Source organism: Megalopta genalis, chromosome 3 (assembly GCF_051020955.1).
Source record: "Megalopta genalis isolate 19385.01 chromosome 3, iyMegGena1_principal, whole genome shotgun sequence".
In the NCBI taxonomy this organism is placed as follows: Eukaryota; Metazoa; Arthropoda; class Insecta; order Hymenoptera; family Halictidae; genus Megalopta; species Megalopta genalis.
The window spans coordinates 29,028,938-29,048,442 of NC_135015.1; the positions used below are offsets into that span (position 1 = coordinate 29,028,938).

Below are 19,505 nucleotides of genomic sequence, written 5' to 3' on the forward strand. Positions count from 1 at the left end.
TTCGGTACAGTTCGATTCAATTTCAAGGAAATTTTATAATTTTATTGCAAGTCGAAATCTATTTTCGACTCACGACGCATGTCACATTAGCATAAACATAGAATAGACTTCTTCAAACTCGAACTGGATTAATTGAAGGCTTGAACTATGTTGAACCAAAGGTTGTAGCAAACTCGGTACGATTTAATTTTAACAAAATTTTATAATTTTACTGCAAATCGAAATCTAGTTTGAATTCACAACGCGTCACATCAGCACAAACATAGAACAGACTTCTTCAAAATAAGAAATAAATTGTTATTTATTAAAAATATTAAGAGAACATTCTCTCAAGTGTAGCTAATGACGATAAATTGTAGTTCGGTGCTACTGTAAATTCTTTCCAATTGTTCCTCAGCTTGTAAACAAAAATGGACAATTTAGGAAGAGCAGATACGATTATTCGAGCCTTGCGGCTCGTTTTTATAATTGCCGATTTTGTCAAGGTTATATTAATTATATTTATTATATTATTAATTAGATTCCGAAATTATTCATTTTTCTTTACAAGCTGAGGGACAATTGGAGAGAATTTACTGTAAAAGGGTTAGTTATAAAAATAATTTTATCAAAATGACTGTCACAACTGATTTGACAATAGTCTGTTCTGTCGTCCCAATTATTCAATGCATTTTCGATTGTTTATAGCACTATTTCTGGCCAATTAGAGAGACAATGCTCCTTTATAATTCCCCAACAATAAAGATCTAACATTGCACGCGTTGCAGTGTTGAAATTATTTTTTATAATTAATCGCTAGGTTTACTTGTTTTAATAAAGCATTAAACTTCGAAAAATATTACATGGTGTTTTCATAGCAATTTTCAAAAGAAATCAACGGAGGCTCACTCATTAGATAAAAGATAAATATTGTCTGCCTGAATTATAAGAAATTGAAGTGAAAGAAAAATTTATTAGAAATTGATATCACGATGAGTTTAACTTGTTCTAGTTTGACCGATTTCTGTTTTTGTTACTCAGTTTTGTATATTTTTGTCTTACGCCATTTTTCCATTATTCCTCTCTTAATTCAAAACAAAATTAATCGATATTTTATTAATACGGATTGATGAATAATTGTTAAGAGGATAATTTATTCATGGTTTTTGTACTTTTACTTTCGAACTATATTCGCATACATTGCACCTACCTTGTATTTATATAAAAAGAAATTGGAGAAAATATTATACGACATTTCATGCGTCCAGTATTACATGGCAAGATTTTCTATGTTTCAAAAATATTCCTTATCGATCGCTTCGAGCCATGATCCAGCGTCATCGCGATGATGATAAACCTGTTTCAACTGACTAATCTCTGACGCGCCATCATCCTGTCAAATACCATAATTGCTAGACTGCGGATTTTCATGCAAGATAAAATGTTTCAACCACAGTTCGCAGATGTCGAAGTTAAAAAATTGTCCAGTTTTCGCGATAGCGATACGTCGTCGAATTTTAGATTTCGTTCCATCACCATGAAAATAGATTACCGAAACATTATTAAACTTCACCGAGATTATTTGTGCACCGTGTTACGGAGCACGCCGATGCAGCTGCTCAAAATGCGGTGTAATTAAACTTCTGCGGGTAAAATGAACGAAAGCATATGCGTGGAAATTTATCACGAGGATAAACCAGTTCCAATTTATCAACATCCGTCTTTTCACCATTTTCACGAATATCGCAATTATTATTTTAACTGAATACCATTTTCATGCGCGATAATTAAAATTCACCTGTGCAAACTGCACGAATAATTACTACAACATGGATTATCGTTCGAAATTTCTGTTCTCGCGGGTCGTTTTGTAATAAACAGAACGTGCACCAAGTTGTATTCCTTTATGAACGAGGATTCTAAAATTTACAAATGCTGAAAAACGCAGAGAAATCCACAATGCAACAATTTCACGAGTAATGCTTAAGCCGTTTTAACAATTGTAGTCTACAGGTTACGAATGCAGAAAATTCACAAAAATTCACAATACAACAATTTCATCAGTAATGATATGTTAGAGAAGTCAGTTTAACAATTACAGGCGATATAAAACCATCAGGAAATAAATAAAATAACACAAACAATTTCGGGTTCGACAGATATGGTTACTTTGTGTTTTACAATTTTACAAATAGAGAAAACGCAAAAGAATCCACAATGCAACAATTTCAGCAGTAATGCTTCGTTAGAGAAACCATTTCAATAATTGTAAACGATATAAGATCGTCAGGAGGCAAATAAAATATTAACATAAACAATTTCGGATTCGGCAGATGTAAACGTTACTTTTTACAAATGCCGAAAATTCACAAAAATTCACAATGCAGCAATCTCGCCAATGACATAGTTAAAGAAGTCATTTTAACAATTGTTTACGATATAAGATCATAAAAAAAAATAGAATAATAATAAAAACAATTTCGCGCTTGACACATGTAAACGTTACTTTGTGGTTTACAATTTTACAAATGCAGGAAATTCACAAAAATCCACAATGCAGCAATCTCACCAACAATTTATATAAATAGGTCATTTTAACAATTGTAAATGGAATAATAACAAAAACAATTTCGTGTTTGATACCTATAAACGTTACTTTGTGGTTTACAATTTTACAAATGCTAAAAATTCACAAAAATCCACGATGCAGCAATCTCGCCAATAATTTATATAAATAAGTCATTGTAACAATTGTAAAAGGATAATAACAAAAACAATTTCATGCTTGATACACGTAAACGTTACTTTGTGGTTTACAATTTTACAAATGCAGAAAATTCACAAAAATCCACAATGCAGCAATCTCGCCAATAATTTATATAAATAAGTCATCGCGCGTAACAGCCGTAAATGGAATAACAACAACAAAAATCTCGTGCTCGACACCCGTAAACGTTACGTCGCGTTCTAAAATTTCACAAACGCCGAGCACGCGAGAAAATCCGGTATGCAACAATTCCGGCGAGTAAAACGCTTAAATAGAAGACCTCTTTAACAGTCGTAAGCGATATAAAAGCATCGTGAAACTTCAAAGAAAGTTACTCCCCGACCGCGCGTACCATGTTACAAGCGCAGAAAACGCAGGAAACTGCACGTCCCAGCAATTCCATCGGAACTGCTTGCCACGAGCGATTTTAAGCAACCGAGACCAGCATAAAACGGTCGTAAAACTTGAGAGAGAAGTGATTCCTTTAACCGCGTTTCCCCGCAACACCAGCTCGGAAATGCAGTCTTCATCAGCGTAACACGACGAAAACGAACGAAAGCACATACGGTACAACAGCCCATAAAGTTCCACTTGTCTGCCAGACTTTTGCGGCCGACTGTATCGCACGGCAAGTGTAAGCTGGAGCAGGGAAACCCGATTCGCAGCTGCCGGGTCGCGGCGACCCACCCTGTATATTCCCCGGTGTCTTCCCATCTGTTCCCAATGTCCATGGGGTCCCGTGGGTATCTCCCTCTCCGAGTTAGGGCCACGTAAGTCGACCAATCGTTCCCTCCCTCGCCGTCGCCCCACTGTTACCTCTTTCTCTCGTCCTCTCTCTCTCTCTTTTACCCTCTCTCTCTCTCTCGCTGTCTCTCTCTCTCTCTCTCGCTCTCTCGGAGCTCTCGACCCTCGAATGGCCCGTATTCAAAGACTTCGTCCGGCGTCTGTCGGCAGTTAGTCGCGGAACGTTCGTCGTGAAACGCGTGTTCCCGGTCCGGCGTCGCGTTCTCTCCACGATCCCGATGCACGGACAGAAAAAGAGAGAGAGCGAGAGAGAGGCCACCCTAATCAGGGCCCGTAGATAAGCTCCGAGTGAACTTGACCCCGGTGCCGGTCCAGTGTGTGCTTTCGCGGTAGCCGGAGCCCAGTGCAACAGGTCCCAGAGGCAGCTCTTCCGTCTTCCGAGGCCTCTGTCGGACCGATCCGCATTCCTCCCGTGGTCCCGGTGCCCGTAGGACCCACGCCGGGACTCCGGCAGTCGGTTAACCTTGAGCAGTGTACCAAATACTTCGGCCAGACGGAGCCGAGCCGACCCTCGAGGCAGTTCGGGCCAGCGAATCGAGAGAACCGCGGTCCGGACGCTAATTGAGATCGGCGCGAGGTCCAAGGACGGGCCGAGCCAATAAAAACGGTGGAAAGGCCCAGAAACACGGCAGAGGTCCTTGAGGATATTTCGGAGCGGGTACCTGCCGCAGAAGAAAGTTCCCGCCGCATCCGGCTCCTTCGGACAGCTTCGGACAGCTCCCGAGATATCGCGAGAAGAGTCTCTTTTCTCTCGGTCCTTCGGCCCATCTTCGGGCCGATTTCGCAATTCCGCGGGCGAGTTTCGCGGCCCGGTCGTGCACCCGCGGGTCGAAACGGGTCGCCGAGGGCGGCACCGAGCTGCTCCGCGCGGAATGACGCGGCCCTGCGCCGGAATCCCGGCGATCTGACCACGCCGATGCGCTTTTTCCCGTGACCGGCCCGTGTGGACAGCTGCGGAATGGCAGGCGTCGCGCGTGCTCTTCTTTCCGAAAGATTGAATGGAGCTGTCCCGAGGGCGGTCTGACGATCAATCGACCTGCCGGACTCGTCTCGAGTGAGTAACGCCGATTTAACCCGTCGATTTAGCCGCCGATTCGATCGTCGAGCCGCGAGCACCCGCCTCGAAATGTTTTTCCCGAGTTAATGCCCTGTTGATCTAGATGCTAGAGGGATTCAGCGGGGATCCAGAGAGTGTCCTGTGGTATTTTGCAGGCGACGATGCCCGTTGCCGAGTTGTTAGTGATCTTTTGTTACCAGTGGTTCCTTAGTACACGTAGATCGTGGCTCGTAAACTCCGATTCTCGGATCCTCCTTCGTGCCTAGCTTTTTGTTCGGTTGAACACGAGGTATGTACGATTTCGGAGTAATTCGTTCCATTCGCAGGTTTCGTAACACACGATGCCCGCTCTGCGGTTATCATATCGGGTATAAACGTTTTAAAAGCGTACGCCTGTTGCTGCCGCGCGTAATTAACGCGGACGTTCGGGGAATTGTTCTTTTCGAAGGGGAAACGATGGTTAGCAGTGATTGAGACCACATTTTTCGTTGATGTCGCGCGCAATTAACGTGGACGTTCGGGGAATAGTTCTTTTCGAAGGGAAAACGATGGTTAACGATAATTGAGACTACATTTTTCGTTGATGTCGCATGTAATTAATGTGGACGTTCGGGAAAATGTTCTTTTCGACGGATAAATAATGGTTAATAATAATTGAGACTACATTTTTCGCTGGTGTCGCGTGCAATTAACGGCGACGTTCGGGAAAATGTGCATTTCGACGGATAAATAATGGTTAACAATAATTGAGATTACATTTTTCGCTGATGCCGCGCGCAATTAACGTGGACGTTCGGGGAAATGTTCTTTTCGAAGGGAAAACGATGGTTAACAATGATTGAGACTACATTTTTCGCTGATGTTGCGCGTAATTAACGGCGACGTTTGGGAAAATGTTCTTTTCGACGGATAAACAATGGTTAACAATAATTGAGATTATATTTTTCGCTGATGTCGCACTTAATAAACGGCGACGTTTTGGAAAATGTCCTTTCCGGCGGATAAATAATGGTTAACAATAATTGAGACTACATTTTTCGCTGATGTCGCATGTAATTAACGGCGACGTTCGGGAAAATGTTCTCTTCGATGGATAAATAATGGTTAATAATAATTGAGACTACACTTTTCCCTAATGTCGCACGTAATTAACGGTGACGTTCGGGAAAATGTTCTTTTCGACGGATAAACGATGATTAACAATAATTGGGGCTACAATTTTTGCTGATGTTGCACGTAATTAACGTTGACGTTCAAGAAAATATTCTTTGCAACTGATAAACAATGGTTAACAATAATTGAGACTACACTTTTCTCTAATTCGCGCTTAGATTGCGCACAAAAATAGACAATTTGGGAAGAGATGATACGATTATTCGAGGCTTGCGACTCGTTTTTGTAGTTTTTCCCATTACACCGACAACTATAAAAACGAGATGCAAGTATGTGTGCTCGAATAATCCATATTTCCTCTTCCTAAATAGTCCATTTTTATACGCAATCTGAGCACGAATTAGGGCGAATAATAGTGTAATATTATAATTTATAGTTTATAACAATAATAATGATTATTTATAATTTATAATTATTCGGATAACACTTGCCGATTTCCGTACGATATTTTCAACACCTTCGCGTCGGAGCCGTGCATTTGTTCACATTTACTGGCCGACTCGTTTCTCATAATCAGATTTTCACAATCTCCGATTCTTTTTATTTTTCAAAATCATTTTCTGTTTTACTGTTCGCAATTGGTACTAATTGATACAATTACACTCATATTATTTCTCGTTGTGAAAGCTTGCCGATTTCGATGCATTTGTCAACAATCGTTGCAGTTGTTCGTCGAGTGACTCATCGCGAGCAGATTTTCGATTTGACGCGAAAAAGCGTCACCCGCCGATTGACGGCAGTTTTCGACGTGACGCAAATATTTGCGACATCCGCAATCGGCGGTAGTTTCCGATTCGACGCAGCAACGAGTCATCCGACGCGGAGGTGTTAACGTTGCCTCGCCATGGACCGAGTTGTCCGACGGCGTTTCTGAAACGCTGAATCAAAATGGACCCGGGCGATCCATTCGCGAGGGTTAATGAGTGAGGTACACTAGCTGCCAAAAGTTTGCCGGCACTGCGGACCGGTTGTACGTACATCAATGTGTGGTTTCCAAGTTGATTACTTAAGAATTTCTCAACGTCGGTAACGGTAACAATTACAGTGTTGCGAAACGAGAAACTTCGATAAATCATCTACAAATTTTTACGAATTCATTTACAAAAATTAAGGTCGAACAGAACCGGCTCGAGTCGAAGTCTTATATGTAGACTGCGGATTTTATGCATTTGTCGCAAAAATTGATAAGAGAAACACGGAGACGTGGAAAAATTAGAAGAGTTTATGAGCATCGTTACAGAATTTTCAATCGATTGAGGCTATTAAACGAAGAAATACATTGTTATTTAATTCTGCAATACGTTGTTTTACGGTTGATCGACAAAATTTTTATTTCGCACAAAAATCCGTAGTCTATTTCGAAGTTGGGCATTGTTCGAATTGTTGTGAATAAATTTTTATCTAAGTTTATTAGTCTGCGGATGTTTATGCACAACAAACATTTTCTTCGTAAATTGCAACAAACAGGAGCAAGATAACAAAATTATTAAACAATGAACAAAATTTCTATCTAAGTTGTTAATAATATATAAATAATTTTATATTCTTTTAATCTTTCTATTGCTCCGAATTTCGTCAATCGATTTCTGCCATAAGTGCATAAAATCTATTGTCCGAAGATTATTATCCGATTGAATTCTGTTTTGTCGAACATTTTATTCGAATAATAATTATTCATTATTCGTCATCAATTATTTTATCTATTTATTCGAATAACAACTGCTCATTAATCGTCATAAATTATTTTATCTATTCGAATAATAATTCATTATTCGCCATCAATTATTTTATCTATTTATTCGAATAATAATTGCTCATTAGTCGTCATAAATTATTTTCTCTATTCGAATAATAATTCATTATTCGCCATCAATTATTTTATCTATTTATTCGAATAACAATTACTCATTAGTCGTCATAAATTATTTTATCTATTCGAATAATAATTCATTATTCGTCAGAACTTATTCTATCTATTTATTCGGATAACAATTACTCATTAGTCGTCATAAATTATTCTATCTATTCGAATAACAATTAGTCATTAATCGTCATAAATTATTTTATCTATTCGAATAACAATTATTCATTAGTCGTCATAAATTATTCTATCTATTTATACGAATAACAATTATTCATTATTCGTCACCTATTATTTTATCTGTTTATTCGAATATAGTTTGTAAAATTATTCGAATAATAATGCAACCAATTGTTGACTGTTTTTGTATTTACGTAATGTTATAAAAATATATTTATACAAATACATTCATAATCAATTGAATATCAATTACTTACCTTAGAGAAATTTAAGCACCGTAAAATATTATTGCGAATTATGGAGACGTATCATTGCAAGATTTGCATTATTTTTTGATTTTGATGCATGGAGGCAAAACAAGATACGCTCGCAGCACTTTCACATCGGAAATTCAAATCAGGATTGCTACATAACTACGTATTTATTTACATCGATTATCACGATTAAAACTGAAAATATTTTATAGTATATAATAAATTTTATTGCAAATTTACTAACGATTTTCTTTTTAAAGAATTTAACGATTTATCCATCGGAAGCCAATTAACAGGATTTTCAATTACTGTGCTAAGAGAATTCTTAAAATTCTTTTTCTATATGATAATTTCAAACGAAATTATTAGATCCTATTACTAAGGATGAATTGTTGATACAAAACTCAATTTTCTATTCTAATGGAATAATAGGATTGGAAGGATTTTAACTGGAAAGTGTAGATTTTTAGAAATTATAAAATCAATTTAGAAATTATGCTCCAATTTTTCCTGAAATATTATTTGATTTGAAAATTCAACATTTTATGCACTTGCTACAAAACTTAGTATTAGATCATCGAGTATGAAGTGCATTCTTTACACGTTAATTTTGTAAAGAAGCGTATGCATTTCGTACTTAACGATCTAATAGCCGCAATTTCAAACATTAGAAGGATTAAAAAGGATTCTAAAGTGTCGGTGTATTATCTATTTCCGTCCCACTAAAATCATTGAAGGAAAGTGATTCCTGTTATTTAACGTAACGAATTGCAGAAAATTGTAATTTCGCAAAAAAGAGTCATAGTCACTGATTACTATGCCGCGGACTCTATTCTGCACGAGGATTCACAGTTTTATGTCTATAGAATTATGTCACACGCGACAGCAACCTGTTAACCGGGGAATTAACTTTTGTTCAACACGTTTCACAATGCCGCCTCCTTTTTTCGCAATGAGAAGTTATATATATTATCACGCTTAAAATAATAAATTATATTTTTATTGAAAAATAGACAAAGTAAAAAAATGAATAATATTTTTATTAACAAATAGACGAGATAAAAGAATAAATTATACTTTGATTTAAAAGTAAATTAAATAAAAAAATGCAACATGTCTTACTCGATCAATATAAAGTTCAAAATAAACAAAATAAGAGAATAAGAAAAAATGTAATATACAATTTTATATATATATTCGATAAATACAAAGTTAATTTTGGCCGAAAAAATCCAAAGGCACAGAAATTAGTGACCCCACAGTAATTGGTTCCACTACCTTCCTGCTTGAGTTTGCACTTGAAGAATTATTTTTGCCGATATAAAAGAAAGTATTTGGACAATTTGTTTAGTTCAGTCACGAATATTATGTTTCATATTTCCTTTTCTTTCAAGGTTATTTTTTTTCAAGTATTGACGGTCATCGCTATTTTTTTCACGTTAATCCCAATTTTTGGAGGTCATTTAAAGGTCATTATTATTAAAAATAGTTGTTATAAAAAATAGGGGTTAGTGTGCAAGAAATAGCGATGACCTTTAATTCTTGAAAAATTGACCTTGAGAGAAAAACACGCGAATCATAATACTCTTATAACGAAAATATTTTAATTTGCGGGATAAAATAAACATCCTGTGTAATCGGCAAAATGATTGTCAATTAATCTAGATGGTTTTGCATATAAAAAATGTTGTAGTAATGTTTTAAACTAAACTGTGCAAATTTGAAGTGTTGCCATATGAATAGGCTAGATTTCAATGGTTAACAGGTTAATTACTGTCAGCCCTGGATAAAAATATTTCAATTAAAATATACAAGTATTAAATAATATATTAAATAATAATAAAAATAAGAAATTATATATTAAATAATATATACAAATATTATTTCTCTCATCTGTGTTACATATATGCTACATTCGAAATAGTAACTTATTTCCGTGTTAAATGAAATAATATTTGAGATAGTAGTTGTTAGCTGATTTTATAAATATTTAATAAGTATTTAAAATAAATATTTTACAATAACCTAAAATATTATCCTTATTGTTAATATTATTTTCATGAAATTTTGCCAACAAATATTTTTGCCGAAAATAGAAATATACTTACAAATACCAATTACATTAATTAATTAAGAGAAACGTGACTAAAAGCTCATTTTTCAAAACAATATCAGTTTGTACCTTTTATCATAGCTTCATTTTCTCTCATAAATATTAATCGCAAGAAATAGAATTTCATTTTCATAGAAATTCAGACGCGTCAAATAATTATTTCCAGTATATTTTAAGAAAACCCTATCTCAGTGAATAATTTTCTTTAGCACAACGTTGACAACTATTTTCAATACACGTGCTTATCTCTATGACGTCGAACAAATCACGAAATATTATTTCATAGAAACAAGATTATTTCATTAACCGTTTCCAATAATTTTCCAAGTATTTTTGCCTAAAAATTGATTATTATTCGGCGAACAAAGTCTTCGTGTTGTCCGCTGTCGTGATTTTAGCAACAAAGTGACACTCCAATCGGTCGACAAAAGTGAATTTCGCAGCGCGAAATGTCAGGCGTGTTTGAACCGCGGTTCGAAAGCATAAACCGGGCGTCGATCGAATTCGCAGTGGTTCGCGAGGCCACAGAAATTGACGCAATTAAATGTCGATCGAACCATTTCGATACGTACGGTTTCACGGTTAAAAGCGATTGTCCCCAGAAAACTACCGTTAAAGTGATCGTGACCTCGATCGAGCCTCTATAGGCTCTATATAGATCCGCGTCGATCGTCTATATATGACTAAACAACCGGATCGGCGACTTTTTGCGAAATCGCTGAAAGGATACAGCCTAAACTTGACTCCGGGAACGTGTTCGATCGTTTTCCGATCGTGGCTCCGAATTCGTTACCAACGATCCTCTCGGATCGTCCGCGTACACGTGAAAGTTTTTTGCGTCGGATTAACATTCACGATTTCTTAGCGATCGCTGTCGACCATTTACGGTAATGAGCTCTTCATCGGCGAAAATTCTTCTGCCGTTTCGGTACCGATTGCTCGTCGATACGACATTCCTTCACTCTTCCAAAAATATAGTAATTTCTCCCAAATTTGCGCTCAGATGGCGCACAAAAATGGACAATTTAGGAAAAGGAGATACGATTATTCGAGCCTTGCAGCTCGTTTTTATAGTTACCGATTGTCAACAACTATAAAAACAAGTCGTAACAAGATGAACCGAAGAAATAGGAATCATGCATTCTAACTGAAAATAAAATCCATATTTCAGAGAGAAAAGTGGAGTATGCTTGTCCTGTTAACGATCTAGTAATGAAATAAGGCGCAATGATTTAATGACCAATTATGCCGCACCAAACATTTAGAATCCACCGATGTTGATGATCTATCTCACGAAGCCGACAAGGATTCTCAGTTGCCTAATAATGCATATTCTTATCACTATACCGCGAATCTTCAAGCAAAATAGAAATTGTCTGCATCGATTGCACAACATAGGAGCCAAGTGCAACGTATTTTTCTTTCTTAAATAATTTCACCAAGTCGGAATTCATTGATCAACATTTTTAGCCGCTTTTAATCTTTATAACTGTTTATAAATATATAATTTACTCTATATAATTTAACTGTCTTACGTTTTACCTATCCATTTCGGTTGTAAATGCATAAAATCCGCGGTCTACTTATCATTGTTATTTTTAGTTGCTTTTAATCTTTATTACTGTTTATAAATATATGATTTATTCTATATAATTTAACTGTCTTACGTTTCATCCATTCATTTCTGTTATAAATGCATAAAATCCGCGGTCTACTTATCATTGTCATTTTTAGTTGCTTTTAATCTTTATTACCGTTTATAAATATATAATTTATTCTGTATAATTTAACTGTCTTACGTTTTATCCATTAATGCATAAAATTTGCGGTCTACTTATTATTGTTATTTTTAGTTGCTTTTAATCTTTATAACTGTTTATAAATATATAATTTATTCTATATAATTTAACTGTCTTACGTTTTATCTATCCATTTCGGTTATAAATGCATAAAATCCGCGGTCTACTTATCACTGTTATTGTTTACGAAAGTACACGTCCTGTAAAACGGGTCAGTCGGACCAAATCTCGCCGAGCACAACACACATTATATTATATTTCTTCGTCCAGCAGCAACGTCTTTGCAGATCTAACGAACGGAAACGATTTTAGCAACGCGGTAGCTTTAATTTCCTATCATTCTCCGCCAATAAATTCCGCTTTGAAATAAATTAATAACATTAATGAGCAGCCAGGCGGAAGAGGTATCTCAGAAGCAGAGGCGAAGCTACGTTATTACTACATGTTCCTCTAATTAAGTGTTGCGGCGACACGCGAAACGATCAAACGCGGATCACCAATTCGAGATCCCGTTGGAAACGTCGTTCATTAAACTACAATTAGCGCAAGTCTTGCGCAGTTCGCTTCGACTTCACTCGACAGCACTTCGGGCGCGGTCGAGCGTTTCGTTTCTTTTTAATTGAGACGGTTCTCGCGACGGACTTCATTTCAGATACAATTAACGCTTCGAAATGATAACTTGTAGTACCCGCCGCTTCCGGTCGCGCGCTCTGATATTGTCAGTCAGGAATCAGGATCTTCGCATCGATTCTTTCTCACTCTATTTCTTCGTTTTTCTTTCCTCTCTCTTTCTCTGTATTTTCTTTCTGTTGCCGTCTCTTTCTCTTTGCATCTCCGCTGTTCCCCCTTTTTTCTCTTTTCTTTCTGTTTGTTTCTTTTTATATTTTCTTAGTTTCTATTTTCTTCTTTCTTTTTTCCTTCATTTTCTTTCTGTCTGTTTTGTATACTCTGTCATTCTTTTTATTTACTCTCCACTTTCCTTTTTTCTATTTTCTTGTCTGTTTCTCTTCGTTTGCTCTTCCTTTCTGTTTGTTTCTCTTTATTTTCTCTCAGTTTCTCTCTTTTTCTCTCTTTTGCCTTTATTTTCTTTCTGTTTCTTTTTTACACTGCCTCATTCTTTTTATTTACTCTCTACTTTTCTTTCTTCTATTTTCTTGTCTGTTTCTCTTCGTTTGCTCTTCCTTTCTGTTTGTTTCTCTTTATTTTCCCTCAGTTTTTCTCTTTCTCTCACCTTTCTCTTTATTTTCCCTCAGTTTTTCTCTTTCTCTCACCTTTCCCTTTATTTTCTTTCTGTTTCTTTTTTACATTCTTTTATTCTTTACTCATATTCATTTACTCTCTACTTTTCTTTCTTCTATTTTCATGTCTCATTGTCTTTATTTGCTCCCTGTTTTTCTTTATATTCCCCTGTTTCCTTCTTTTACTTCCCCTTTCTCTGTTTTCTCTTTTTTACTCTATCTTTCCTCTCTCTTTCTCTATATTTTATCTCCGTTTCTCTATTCTCCTTTATCTTTATTGTTTCTCTGCTTTTTACTCTACCTTTTTCTTTCTTTCTCTATATTTTCTCTTTCTTCTGTTCTCACTGTTTCTCTTTATTTTCTCTCTTTTTGTTTGTTTCTCTCTGTCTTCCTGTTTTTTCTCTCAGTCTCTTTATTTTCTCTTTCTTTTTATTTACTCCCTATTTCCACTTTTTCTTTTTCTTTCTCTGTCTTTTCTGTTTCTCTTCTTCCTCTTCATTTTATCTCCGTTTCCCCTTTTTTCTGTCTATTTCTCCTTATTTTCATTCTGTTTTCTTTTTCTCTTTCTTTCTATTTCTCTTCTTTCTCCCTCTTTATCTTTATTTTATTTTTGTTTTCCCCTCTTTTCTCTATTTCTCTTTAGTTTCTCTTTGTTTCTTTTTCCTCTTCCTTTCTTTCTTTCTGTTCCTCTTTTTTTTCTCTCCGTTTCTCTCCATTTTACCTCTGCCCCCCCTTTTTTCTCTCTTTCTCTTTATGTTCTCCCTGTTTCTCTTTTTCTCACCCTCTTTCCCTTCATTTTTTTTCTCTGTTACTCTTTTCTGCTCTCAGTGTCTCTCTCCCTCTCTTTATTGTTCTCCCCCTCTCTCTTTCTCTTTCTCTCCGTTTCACCCTCGACATAGCGGCGCATCGGGCCAAGCACCATCCGCCGTTTATAATTTCACGATCCGTAGATTCGCCGGGCCCCTCCTCGGCCATCAGCAAACTGGTTTTATTGCCGCGAGAGAGAAAGAAAAGGAAGCGTACGATTGGAACCGTACAATCTAGTAAATTCCGCGCCGATTAATTCGCTGCCGTAGACGCGACTTCCACCGCTTATTACTCGCATACCTGCTTAACGAAGCTCCGTTTAATTGACGGAAACGAGCATTGTAGTCCCAAGATGTTTCGCGGTTCGATAAACCCACTGATCGTAGCCTTTGTTGCCGCAAGAAATACACTTCAGTCGGATGTACACGCAACGCCGAAGAAAGTTCTCGTTGAACTCTTCCTTTCGATTGTTAATGCGTTCTCTGGAGCAACGACAGAAATTATAGCCGACTTTCCTATGTGCATACGAAACCCCCGATCAATATCTCAAGGCAGTCTTTTACTGTACAACGTGTGTGTGTGTGTGTGTGTGTGTGTGTGTGTTCTTTTTTTGGTATTTCTTTATAGAGAAACTGTGCAATTTCTTGCATCGGCGTTTTTCGTACGCAGACATTATTTCATGCGAGCGTTAAACCGACGAACTTTAGTTACCAATTTAGCACCGTGAAACGAAGAAATTTTTCCTTTGAAAGTATGCTCGTAACATATGCTTTCTTCGAGAGATATTTGCTACCAAAGTTGTAGGGCTTAATAGTGTACGCTATCGAAATAATTCAGGTTTATTACCGAAGAGAATTGTTGTGTTTATTACTATTTATTTACTATTATTAGTAAATACTAGTAGTAAATAAGTAATATTTGTTATTATTTTATTGTTTACTACTATTTTGTTTACTTATTATTATTATTATAATTGTTAAATACGTTGTTCGAAATGCTTACCTCTAGCTTTCTCCGCCAAGCAACGTGAAAAATTGCATTTGTTATTGATTTATCGGCATTCGGTCATAAAAAATGTAAACGAATCTGTTTCATAAGGAAACAAATTGTTCATTTTATTAAATATCCTTGCGATATAAAATCTGATCGAAAAATGTTTCCTATAAAAGTTTATTCTTTTTCGAAATCGAGTAACTTTTGTTTCGAACATTTTTTCCGAAAATGTGTTGTTTTCGAGATATTGAGATTTCGAGTTTTCAAATGAACAATATGTATACCGGGTGTCCCAAAATTATTGTACAAGCGGGAAATGAGGGGTTCGTGAGGTCATATGAAGTAACTTTTTCCTTAGCGAAAATGCAATCCGCGGTTTATTATTGGTTTTTATAGGTTTTATAAACATTATGTAATACTGAGGTCATTTGAAGCAACTTTTTCCTTAGCGAAAATGCAAATTGTATAATTCAAAACGTCGGTAAAAATAGCGCCAAGATAGAATGAATCCGGAATAGAAGAAAATACATTCGACGAAATGAAAATATTAAAAGTTGTCTACAGAACTGGAAAAGATCGGCAAACGAGAATCGAGATATGTTAAATTTTCACATCAAAGAAAATTGTTAAATTTTTATTTAAAGTTTCGAGTCCTGTTTAATCTCTAAATCGTTCAGTTCTTCATTTCTTCAATATTAACGCTTTGCACTCGAAATCAGATTAACGTAAAATTTAAAATAATTTTTCTGTTATTTCTATTTCACATAACCTTTCTATTTCACATAACTTTCAAATATAAACAAATTCGATTAATAAAATTATTTTTAAACGTGACATAACAATTTTTAATGACGCCTTGGAGTCGTCACTCGAGTGCAAAGGGTTAATGTAATTCAAATGATCTTTTTTTTCTCGCGAAAACAGAGTTATTCGATCATCCGAAAAAATCATACATGGCGCTCGCTGTTCGCATAATCAGGGTTCTATCGTTTACAAAATTATTCTAAAATATTTTATTAGCAATTAATTAACAGAGGATGAAACGCCCAAGAGCGAAATTATACTCGAAATCACAGAAAAAACAGAACTGTTTAAGATGAATGAAAAATCCCATCGGATCATTGCTAAAATTTATCATTTGCCGGTGGCGGTTTTTGGTAGAGCCTGTACGAATCAGAGCGATATATTATAGTCGAAATCACAGAAAAACAAAATTGTTTAAGATGAATGAAAAATCCCATCGGATCATCGCTAAAATTTATCATTCGCCGGTGGCGGTTTTTGGTAGTGCCTGTACGAATTACAGCGAGATACGGGATCGAGATTGATCGAACGATGTAGAACAAACGAGGGATCAAGATGTTAGACGGTGGTTTGACATCGTCTAAGTAAGAGGCATCGATTAAACTTCACTTTGCCGGCGTGAATTGATGAAGATTCCAGTGCGCACACGACCGCCGGCAACAATGATGTAAGATACACCATAGATACTGTAAAAACATCGTTTTCAGCTGATGATGTAAGCCAGATATCATCTATGCAGGATATTATAATATAATGTACGAGCGAGACGGGCAACGCCGCGATGCAAAGTGCCCGGTTAACGTTTCGTAACTTTCTTTGTAACGCTGCCAGGAGCCCGGGGATTGCTATTAACATAGGTGGCGAAGAGATTCGTTAAGCAACGCCGAAAAAATTGCGAAAGATTCGCGTTCGAACGCTAATGCAAAAATATGATCGACGCGGACGGTTCGAACGCGTTCGATCGGGGGACGAGCGCGTCCTTGTTCTCAGGATTATTGTCTGCGCATTACTCCAAACTTCCTCGGCATCTTGATTTTTCAGAACTTTCACTAATAAATTAGTCGATACGATACTTAAATTTATGTCTACAGGGTGTCCCAAAATTATTGTAGAAACGGGAAATGACGGGTTCCTGAGGTCATTTGAAGCAACTTTTTCCTCAGCGAAAAAGCGATCCGTGGCTTCGTTTACGAGTTATTAGCGAAAAACAGTGACCAATGAGAGGCGAACTTAGCATGAGCGGTCACTGGCTCGGCTGTCTAGCGCTAGGCGAGCTCGCCTCTTATTGGCCACTGTTTTTCGTTAATAACTCGTAAACAAAGCCACGGATTGCATTTTCGCTAAGGAAAAAGTTACTTCAAATGAGCTCAGGAATTCCTCATTTCTCGCTTGTACAATAATTTTAGGACAATAATTTTTATCCTGTATATTATTCTCGATTATGGGCTTGGAAATTGTGCTACGAATTTTTCTGCGATTCTTCTGAAACTATGCGTGAAATTAGCTAAGTTTTATCAACATATTTTACAAGTAAAAAAAAGAAGAAAATATTATATGAACATAGATTTTTAAATGCTCATTTATCTTTTCATTTATCAATTTTTTTCAACATATTTTTTGATGGCATTCCTTCTAGTTACGTTAGTTTTCCTACAGACTTTGTCGAAACATCTGAATATTGAAATTAGTTGTCAGAAACTTGACACTCAGATAACAATTTTTTCAGTCTGGGTCCGAATGGACCCTGAGTATATTAGAGAGAATATTTATATTTTGGATTTTAGAAGCATGGTAAACAGTAGAGTTTATGGAATCATACGGAACAAGTAACCAATCCGTTATCATGTTTATATTTTTATTATAGCTTCTTAATGGAATATTTAAAAGCTAATGTTTGTATAATATTTTTTTCTTACTTTTACTTGTAGACTATGCTGGTAAAGTTTTGCGGATAAAACTAGGACACGTGCGTGGTAAATGTCCCAGTGATTGGACGATTAAGGGAAGAATTTCCGTTGGAAGTCACTTGTTAGGCTAACAAGAGTTACTTCTATATGTGAAAAGGTCTATCTGGAAGGTTAAATCATCTATTTTTCAAAATGCTATTCGGAATGGCCATATACTCAAATATGTTGCATGGTTACTGACAAAGATGGGCAAAAAGTTATTTGATTAATGGTTAACCATTATAACTCGTTCGTTATTTAAAATTATTATAAATTATTACAAACTACTACAAATTATTACAAATTATTAATAATTATTACAAATTATTACAAATTATTACAAATTATTACAAATTATTATAAATTGTTACAAATCATTACAAATTATTACAAATCATTACAAATTATTACAAATTATTATAAATTGTTACAAATTGTTATAAATTGTTACAAATTATTACAAATTATTATAAATTATTACGAATGATTACAAATTGTTATAAATTATTATAAATCATTATAAATTGTTACAAATTATTGTAAATAATTACAAATTATTATGAATTGTTACAAATTATTATAAATTGTTACAAATTATTATAAATTATTGTAAATTATTACAAATTCTTACAAATTATTACAAATTATTACAAATTCTTACAAATTCTTGCAAATTCTTACAAATTCTTACAAATTCTTACAAATTCTTACAAATTATTATAAATTATTATAAATTACTGTAAATTATTACAAATTACTACAAATTATTACAAATTATTACAAATTACTACAAATTATTGCAAATTATTATTAATGAGACATATTAAATTTTTCTACACTTCTATTTCGTTTACATTTTAATCACAATTTTATTCGAATATTTCAAGATTAACAGAAATCGTCAAGGTTAAAAAAAATGTTCGTACTATATTCTCTCTATTTTTCCCTTATTCTATACCATTTCAGTTTTAAGATAAAAGAAACTGCATCGCTTTCTCGGATTCCTATCAAAAGTTCTTCGATTTCGGCACAATGTTTCCACTTAGCCCCCCCCCCCCCCCCCACTATGCGACGTAACCGCGATTTTCGCGCGAAACGAAGGGTTCGACGAGAATAACAAATCGTTCGGGCGACTGAGGTTTCCCGAACGAGGCCTCCTCTGTGCTCGGCAACGGTCGTACGAGCCACCAACTATCGAGCAACAGCCTGACAATGTCGGTCGACTCGCTGCAGGCGGCCTATTAAACCCGCGTTCGCGTCTCATCGCGCTTAACCCGGTCGCTTACCTCCTTGGCCCTATAAATATTGCGGGAGTCATCGCGTGGGCGGGATCCTTTCACTCTCGAGGCGTTATCGTTTCGGTATTTTAATTCGCTGTGGGCCACCATGGCCCGCGAATGCGTTGAGCGGTCGCTGAAAAATCACGCGGCACTGCGGACCGAATTGTATTGACTCTGAGAACACTTTCGGGGACACTTTTCGTTTCCAGATTCGAATTCACTCCGGTTAGAGATCTGCGATCAATTCGATTCTCATTATCATAATTTATTATGATAATTAATTAAACAAAGAATAAATATAATATGTATTAATAAATTATATATTATTATATATATTATATATTATATTATATATTAATAAAACAAAGAATATATATTTTTATAGTATATATTATATTATATATTAATAAAACAAAGAATATATATTTTTATAGTATATATTATATTATA

At 35.7% G+C, this 19,505-nt stretch overlaps 1 protein-coding gene across 2 annotated transcripts in view; it reads left to right on the forward strand.

The window, feature by feature from the left end:
- The first annotated feature begins 4,414 nt into the window (after positions 1-4,414).
- The window catches only part of LOC117222048 (uncharacterized), a 63,559-nt gene continuing 48,468 nt past the window's right edge, over positions 4,415-19,505 (forward strand). Inside the window, exon 1 of one of the 2 annotated variants that reach the window (XM_033473512.2) lies at positions 4,415-4,604. The gene's annotated coding sequence lies outside the window, so the exon portion shown is untranslated. Of the gene's footprint in view, positions 4,605-4,650; positions 4,897-19,505 lie in introns of those variants that run through there. The other variant, XM_076520525.1, reaches the window with a different exon arrangement.